General features: G+C 39.3%; 1 long non-coding RNA gene across 1 annotated transcript; it reads left to right on the plus strand.

The window, feature by feature from the left end:
* The first annotated feature begins 8,385 nt into the window (after positions 1–8,385).
* Positions 8,386–8,924, plus strand: LOC108456502 (uncharacterized). The gene is made up of 2 exons (XR_008274001.1): positions 8,386–8,567; positions 8,833–8,924. It is a non-coding gene; the product is annotated as an uncharacterized LOC108456502 (long non-coding RNA).
* The last annotated feature ends 370 nt before the right edge of the window (positions 8,925–9,294 follow it).

The following is a 9,294-nucleotide window of genomic DNA, read 5'->3' on the forward strand; positions in this document are numbered from 1 at the left end:
TGACACTTATCTTGACATTCTAAAACCCCTTTCAATTAACCCCAAAGATGTTTCGTGGATCATCTTGTCCAGGTACAACATTCTCGCAGATGTAAATGTTTTTGACAAATGAGGGTACTCTATCGGTCCCCATTCGGTTCTCGGCCTAAAGTTCTTGCAATTCTTCTCTTGTTCCTTCTTCTATTGTCTTCTTCTTTGACGCATGTCGCTGGAACCCCAAACCGTATCGGGCCTTGTGGTGCAATCGGCTTTAAAGCCCTAACTATTCCTTGTAGATGTCTCCTAGACCTCTTCTCGCACGAGCTCCCCTTCCTACGGTCAACTTGACACCCATTCGGTATTTCTCGATAGTTTTGGCATCGAATTCTGCTTTCCTTCAAATATGAAAGTGGCATTGACGAATTCAAGGGATCGAAGGAACATTCCACTGCGTTCTTGCTTACTTCCGGTATGGCGATCAGCAGAAATAGATGCGACAATGTCTTCTTCGCCATCGACTGTGACCAAACAACCATCCATGATAAATTTCATCTTTTGATGGAGGGATGATGGGACTGCTCCAGTAGAATGGATCCAAGGTCTTCCCAAAAGACAGTTATAAGAGGGTGTAATGTCCATGACTTGGAACTCGACCTCATAGATGTAAGGGCCCACTTCCAAAGGGATTTCGATCTTTCCCATGACTTCGCGCCTCGTCCCGTCGAATGCCCTTACCATGGAATGACAGGGCCTTAAGTAGGACAAATCCATCGGTATTCTGGAAAGCGTGGCCAATGGCATAACATTTAATGCTGACCCATTATCGATGAGTACGTTCGGTATTATGTAGCCCTTGCAGCGAGTCGTGATATGCAGCGCTTTCACCGAGCCTCTACCATTTGGCGGTATCTCATCATCACTAAAAGAGATGAAATTGTCGCATTCGATTGTTTACCCATCTATCAAGCTTTTCGACAGATATGTTGTTGGCCACATAAGCTTGATTTAACACCTTCAATAAAGCATTCCGATGTGGTTCAATTTAACAAGAGAGATAGAACGAGATTCGTCTTTGCCGCTTGCTCAATTGTTCCACCACACTATACTCACTGTGCTTAATAAATTTCAAGAATTCTTGAGCTTCTTCCTCATTCACGTGCTTTTTAGTTTCTTGCACGGTGGAATTTCTTGCTCGACCTCGACTTCGTGCATCATCGCTTTCCCTTTTTGTTTTGAGTCGCTACTTTTCTTTACCGGCTCAACTTCTTTAGAATAGCATCGTCCACTTCGAGTAAAATGACCTACCTCCCCAACATCTTCGCTATGGCTTTGGACTTTTCAACTTCCGTAACGATATTAACATCATATCTCCATGGTATCGCTTTGTTGTCCCTATACGGGAAAGGAGACGGTACTTCAATTACCATCTGTGGTTTCAACGGCTCTCTCATCGCGTCGTAATAAATTATCAACGGTCGATTAGCACTATAAGGAGGCCCTGATGATTGGCTATCAGAGACGCATACTTCTCTTTCGTTGGCATCTTCCCTCTTATTAAGGACCTTGATCCTTTTATTATCCATCCGGTCTTGAAGTAACCTTTTAAAGTCCTCACATGACTGAATGTCATGTCCAACAATCCCATGAAAATTGCAAAAACTTTGACCTTCTTCTCCAAAAATTCTATCAGAGTGACTGATCAATCCTTTCTTAACCAATACCTCCCAGATTTTCTGTAGAGGCGTCCTTATTTCTGAAACACATCTCCTGTCCTTCCATTCATCCTCTTTCCCCATTGTGTTCACATTCCTTCGGTATGGTTAGGAAACGGGTTCCCGTGGCGTTCTCGGCACTATCGAATCGTACGATACCCGCGTCAATGAGTCCTTGAACTCTTCTTTTGAAAGCAAGACAGTTCTCAGTAGAGTGCCCCTGGTTTCCTGCGTGATATGCACAACTAGCGTTTGGATCGTACCATTTCGAGTATGGAGGTTTAAGGGGTGCCATGTAATGGGGTGATATTAATTGCTTATCCAAAAGTTTTGGGTACAATTCCCCATATGATACAGGAATAGGGGTGAATTGCTGTCTCTCGGGATTAGGCCTTGTTGGTCTTGGTTCATTTCTAGGTTGGCTTTGAGTGGGTAGAGTGTTTTGTGGGAATGTGGTGACGGGTCTTTGGTTGTTGGTGGCGTATATGGGGTAGGACGGATATGGTGCTTGGTAGTAAGGGGTTTGAGGGGGATAATAGAAATTTGGGGGTGGATAATTTCGAGGTCGGGGTTGGTTAGGATACGAATTGGGAATGTGACGACTCTCAGTTCCCACCATGTGGCCTTCTAGGTCTTTCTTCCTTACGGTTGCTGCTTTCTTTGAGCCTTCTGATCCTTCCATTCTACCACTTTTGACGGCATTCTCTATGAGTTCACCGGATATTACGATATCCGAAAAATCCTTCGTAGCACTTCCCACCAGCTTGTCATAGAATAGTGCTTTCAGAGTATTGATGAAAAGGACCGTTATCTCAGTCTTAGTCAGTGGAGGCTCCACTTGGGCCGAGATATCTCTCCATCTTTGCGCGTACTGTCTAAAGGATTCTACTGGTTTCTTCTCCATCATCTGTAAGGTCATACGGTCTGGCACCATATCCGATACATGCTTGTACTGCTCGCAAAATGCTGACGCCAAGTCCTTCCAAGATCGAATCTTTTCTCTACTAAGTTGATTGTACCACCGAAGAGCTGACCCTGTTAGACTATCTTGAAAGCAATGTATGAGTAGTTTATCCTCATTCACATAACCAGTCATTTTTCGGTAAAACATGACCAGATGCGCCTTTGGACATCTTGTCCCATCATACTTCTCAAAATCAGGCACTTTGAACTTCGGGGGCAAAATCAGATCAGGTACCAAACTGAGTTCTTTGGCACCTAGTGCGGAGAAGACTTCAGTGCCTTCTATCGCTTTGAGTCTTTCCTCTAGACCCCTATATTTTGCGTCATGGTTATCCGATTTCAACTTGGCTACCTCTGCTGGGTCATCCAGATCTGGGACTAGTGGATTAGCAGGACTAGCCCCTGGGTTTGACGCGAATATTGGGGTGGAGCAGGTGGCATAGGTCGATGTTCCAATCCAAAGGTTCCCTTGAGTATACCCTCTCGTGTTGTATATGCGGCGGTGGAGTGAATCCGGGGATAGAGTGGATCCCGATCGTGGTGAATTTTTGATCGAGACTCCTCGATGTCAGGGCTCCGCATGGGTCCTTTTCCTTTAACTAGAGCTGACATCATCTCCATCATCTTGGCCATTTGATCTCTTTGCTCGAGTGATTCCTCTCGAGATCTCACCATTAGGTCTCTCGTCTCTTGTTGCGATTTGGCCGCTGCTCTTGCAATTCTCTTTGAGCCTTTTCCATCCTTTCAATTCTCTCATTGAATTCAGCTTCCATCACTCTAGCTTGTCAGCGCGTTTTATACTGATGACGTGGTTCCAATCTTGTGGTATTACAACTTCTGAATTATATATTTTGTCTTCAGCGACCGAGTATGGGATATGCAATGTATGGATGAATACATGAATGAATGCACGAATGTCAAAATGTTAATATGTTAATTATGCAAGGAATGCAAAAAATTGGTGTTAATTTCAAGGTAGCCCCATATTTAGGCATTTCATTTATCAACATAGTCTATTACACAAAGTTTCCATTTTCCAACGGTTACACAAATTTCCTAGCCACATTGCCTTGTTTCTTCACTTGCTCTAAAAACTCGATATGCTCGATCTTCGCTCGGAGGAATTGGCAACCGAGAGCTTCGCTTCATCGATAATTGAACAACTTGTATAGCCGCTTATGCAATTTCATTGATCAAGAAGTCGAGTTGCATTTCTTTTCTTTGAGAGTTCCTTCATACACGTGAATGTCCCTATCGTCTCGCTCACTCTTTTCTTCTAGAGTCTTCGTGAGGTTATCTAATTGTTGTTGACGAGATTGCGATATATTTTCTAGATCTCGTGTTTTCCTTTTAATTCTTGATGTTCGGACCGACTATTCGCCAATTCTGCAGTCACTATTTCATACTCGACGTTTTTCCTTCTTAACTCTATCACAACACGCGCAGCGTTTTCTTCCTCTTTCTTTGCTTTTCCCTTCCAAAACTCCATTCCTTCTTTGATATTGCTAATTTCTTCCTTCCATTCTCATTGTCGACTTGCCCAACCCGCTATTCTTTATAGTGCTTCTTAATTTCTTGTTTTCCAAATGAAGGTCCCTTAAGTCGTTTCTCACAATCTCGGCTTCTCTTTGTACTTTTTCAGTTCTGGACCTTTCAACCTGAACTTCAATCTTCGATTGATAGTTTTCTTCTTGAAGGGCACCGAGGTCCCGAGACATCTTGGCCTTTTCTCGTTCGAATTCTTGTCTTGCCACTTCTAGCTCAGATGGCGTTTCCTTCGAGAAAGGATTCTAGATGGGGTGGTTTGTTGACGAGATTTGCTGACTATTTACCCGTTGCTTCCTCCATACGCGTAATCTTGGGTAAGGGTATCAGCATACAAAGCTAATTCCATGAAATGAATTTCCTTCCAAGACTTTGCGGTGTCTCGGACTCTCTTCATATATCCTTCACCCAAAGCTTAACTCGAATCGTGCTAATCCTCCAGCTATGGGAGGAATTGTCGTGAAGAAAATTGCCTTTGGACCAATAACGGAGCATATCCAACTCCTCCCCATAACCCAAGTAAAGGTACCCAATCTTGGCTTCCACATTTGTATAGCGAATCAAGGACGAATCCGTGGTGCTCTCCATGTTATATCCTCGGCGCGAAGATTACGAAAGATCGATACCCAATGTTGCTCGGTGACTTCCTTCGGCCATTCTTTCTTGAGGAAAGCTTCTAGCGGGGAGAATGTTTTAGAAAACATATGGAATGGAGTGCGCTCTACCTTCCGTAAGTGACTCAAAATCCAAACATTGAGCAATCACAGATCCGATAAATCGTCCCTCCCTTTTCTTCGACAACTACTTAGGGACACAAGGTTTCGCTAGGATGGTTGGGACAGGTTGACTCCTTGTTTTAACCTTTCAAGAAATCAACTCTCGCCACTTCGAGATGTCCGAGAACGTTTGGGAAAATAACCAAACCATAAATGGCCAAAGTGAATAGATTTACCCTTTTCAAAGATGTCGATGGTTCGAGTCAAATCTCGTAGAGAGGACCATGGAATGCAAATGGTTTCGTTCTTCTTCTTTATCATCTTTCAGCCCATGCATCGGTCATGTCATCGGTCTCACTAACTTTTTCTTGAAGGTCATCGGCTTAGGCTCCTTCACATATATTTTGCCGAATTGTACATTGTCGATGCGGAGTAAAGCAAGATACTCTTCTATAGTTGAGTCATGTCTTCTTGATTGAAGGTGAAACAACGATAAGCCGGGTCCCGAACCAACCATGGCTTGAATCAACTGCTTATCTACACGGATGGTGATCGGTGAGCTATATCTCCATACCTCTCGGTGAAAATGTCTCTAATGTCCGAATCCCATCGATTCCAAATTTGAACCAAATCTTGAGGTTATTTTGGCGAACATTCACAGCTATTTGTTCGGGCAAATTGGCAGACACCTTTCCACAAGACTATTCCCTTGTCCCTCTCGAGTTTTTAGAGACCGATCCGAACCACGGCATTCTTCTCGATCATTTGTGTAATTGACTCCTCCATCGAAACCCGTTTTTTGGCAACCAACCTTTAATCAACACCTTCCTAATATGATGCCTACGATGCATGATGAAAATAAAAATAAAACAAACAAACTCGGTTAGTAAACACAACAATTATAATTTGAAAACAAATTAAACTACCCAATCCAATTCTCTTGAAAGGTAAAAGGCATTTTCCCGTGTACTTATTTTGGTGACTATAAGCGACGAGAGGTTCGTCATGGCTCTAATTGGATAGCTCGTATGGTTCATTATATGCAGTCTCGGTTCTAGACAATACTTTCGAATTGCTCGTACTATCATCTACTAAGATTAGCACGAAGCCTCGGTCATAACCCATCACAGCTCACGAGTTCAATTTGAGGATTACATTTACTTATGCTTATGCGGAGGGACAAGTTAACTCACGAAAGCATAAGTCATATGTAACCCAAAGTATTCACTAGCTTTGTGGAGGGACGAGTTAACTCACGAAGGCATAGCGTTTACTTTCACTTAAACAGACAGAGCCGGGTAGAGAGCTTTATGTGATGCAAAATGCAAGTGCACGGTGTGTGGGAAAAACTCATAAACCTTTGTGTTTTACTTAAAGGAACTAAACCAAAACCATAAAAGTTGAAAACGAAAAACAAACAAATAAGCAAGTTAGAAGAGATACAAATGCAGAATTTTGAAAACGAGATTTTGGATCACGACCAAATATTTAATTTGAACAAGGAAATTTGAAAATTTTAACAACACATGCTTAACTCGACTCGACTCTCAAAAAGCGCGTCCCAGTGAGTCGCCAAATTGTTATGACGAAAAAAAATTTTACGCTTGGTCGCTAATTATGGTGATTTATTAAACATTTGAAAACCAACTTCCGATTTTATTAACAAAGGAGTCGCCACCAATCCTTTTTATAGGTGTGATCGGACACCTAATAAAATTATTTTAAAACAAAAAGAAGGCCAAATTTAGGTCTACGTGAAAGTTCGAGAAAAAATTGGGGTTCGAGTCGATTCTGTGAGGAAGGTATTAGCACCCTCACGACGCCCAAAATTGGTATCTCATAAACATGTATTGACTTGATTTTCAAAAATACGAGTTCAATATAATATTTAATCGTGATCCGATTGAAAAATAGGAATTTTTAGTTTTTGATTTTTTTTAGAAAGGGTGTCCCGTTTCACAAGCCGATTTAATTTCACCCAACATAGCGATGAAATCGATCGCTTAATATTAAATCGGTACATTGCCTTATTTTTGAAATTAATTAAAACATGAGAAAAATATTCCTAAAGTGAGAAATTAAAATAGATAAAGAACGAAAAAAAAATGATATCATTAATGAAAAATATTAACATGGAATACTAGAATATTAAAATAACAATAATAATGATATTTACAAAATAGAAACAAGTCATGTACTAATAATAAAATAGGAAAAATGATATATTTGGTAATAATAATATAAAATAATAATATGTACATAAAAATACATATATATGCATATATATAATAAAAGTATGTAATAATAATAATAATAATATCTACAATAAAAGAAAATATTGGGAAACGTACATAAAAAATATATACATAAAAATTTACAACAATAATATAAAATAATGATATGTGCAAATATATATATATATATATATACATATGTATATAAAATATACACTAATATAATAATAGTTATAATAATACTAGCAATAGTAATAATTTGTAATAATAATATATACACAATATGGAATTTAAAATATACATATATATATATATATGTATATAATAGTATTTAAGAATATATACATAAGAAATATATAACTAATGGCATATATACATAATATATATATATAATACACATAATATATATATATATATATACATATTAGAAATGATAAAAATATTAACACACTACATAAGTGAATAAAATATAATAATAATACTAAAATAATTGATTTAAATAGTAAAATAACTAAAAGGATTAAGTTGAGCTAAAAACAAAATATTTGGGGCAAAATTGAAATAAAATAAAAGGAAAGGACTATATTAAACACACGCGAAACATTAGGGGACCAAAACAGCAAATATTCCTTCCCATAAAATGCAGCACATCATTGTGGACTAAATTGAAAATCGCGACAAATTCGGGCCAAATTAAAAAACAAAAATGACTTAATTGTAAAGTAATAAAAGCGGAAGGGCTAAAAGCGCAATTTGCCCTTCCTTTAAAAAACACGCAGATCCTAGGCGGGTCGGGTCGGTCGAACGGTCCAAGTCAAAACGACGTCGTTTGGGGTTAATGACAACCCCAAAACGACGTCGTTTTGAGGGCTATATAAGGCCAAAAATAACCCAAAAAAATCATTTGGAGGAGGGAAAGAAAAAAAAGGAAGAGAGAGGGAAGAGAGAAGGGAGAGAGAAGGAAGGGGGAAGGGAAATCCGGTCGGGGCGACCGGTCACCGGAGGCTCACCGTGGCCAAGCGCCAACCACCGTGACACCTGCTGTTTGGAAAGGTAAAAAAAAATCTTTTTTTTTTGTTTTTTATTTTATTTTATTTATATTTTATGTTTTAATATATATAGGTTAAAAACTTAAAATCGGATTAAAATAAAATATAAAAAAAATCACCTTAGATTTTTTTGTTTCTTCAATCTCTAATTTGAATTTGTTTTGGGTCGTTCTATTGTTTTTTTTGGTTTTTTTTGCTGGAAATTTTTTTCTGGAAATTTTTTTTGGTGCTGGAATTTTTTGCTGGATTTTTTTTTTTGCTTCCCCTCTTTTATCTCTTCCTCCTTTCTTCAGTTAAGGTTTCAACACCCATCATCACCGGCGATTCACCGTGCCGAACGGAAAGGGGAGCGGCCACGGGGTAGATCCGGTAATACTCTTTTCTTCCTTGATTCTTTTTCGTTTTAAAGTAAGTTAAAGAAAAAAAATAAAACAAAGCAAAGATAAACAGAAAGATTGAGATAACAGAGAAAAAATTGAAGTTCACCTTCTGAGCTTTCCTTTTTTTTGTGTTCTTGATACAAACTTTTTTATCCCTTTTCCCTTTTTTTGTTGTTTGGGTGGCTTTATATAGCCTAATTTTTACATACTTTATTATTATTCTCTATTCTTGCTTCTGTTTTGCTTGTTTGCAGGGCATGGGCATGGACAATGGGGTGTGTGATGGTGCTGGCGGCAGACAGCATGGGAGAGTGGGAGTGGTGCTGGTGGCAGACAGCATGGGAGAGTGGGAATGGTGCTGGTGGCAGATAGCATGGGAGAGTGGGAAGAGGCAAGTGGGAGTCTAGGGTTTTGGAATTGGGCTTGGATGTTGGGCTAGGTTAATTTTAGGTTTTGGGTTTGAGGATGGGTTAAATGGTTTAATGGGCCTGGGTATTTTGTAAACGGGCCAAAATTGGCCTACAACACCGATTAAGCCCTTTTACTCGTTTTCACTCAAAACTGAGTAGCACAAGTTGTCTAACATAATTTAAAACCTCATATTCTATCATAAAACATCAAAATACACAAATTTCACCTATGGGTATTTTTCCAAATATAAACCCTAGGTTGAATTATTGCTAACATAAGTTTAATCGAGCTACCGTGTAACACCC

Source organism: Gossypium arboreum, chromosome 2 (assembly GCF_025698485.1).
Source record: "Gossypium arboreum isolate Shixiya-1 chromosome 2, ASM2569848v2, whole genome shotgun sequence".
In the NCBI taxonomy this organism is placed as follows: Eukaryota; Viridiplantae; Streptophyta; class Magnoliopsida; order Malvales; family Malvaceae; genus Gossypium; species Gossypium arboreum.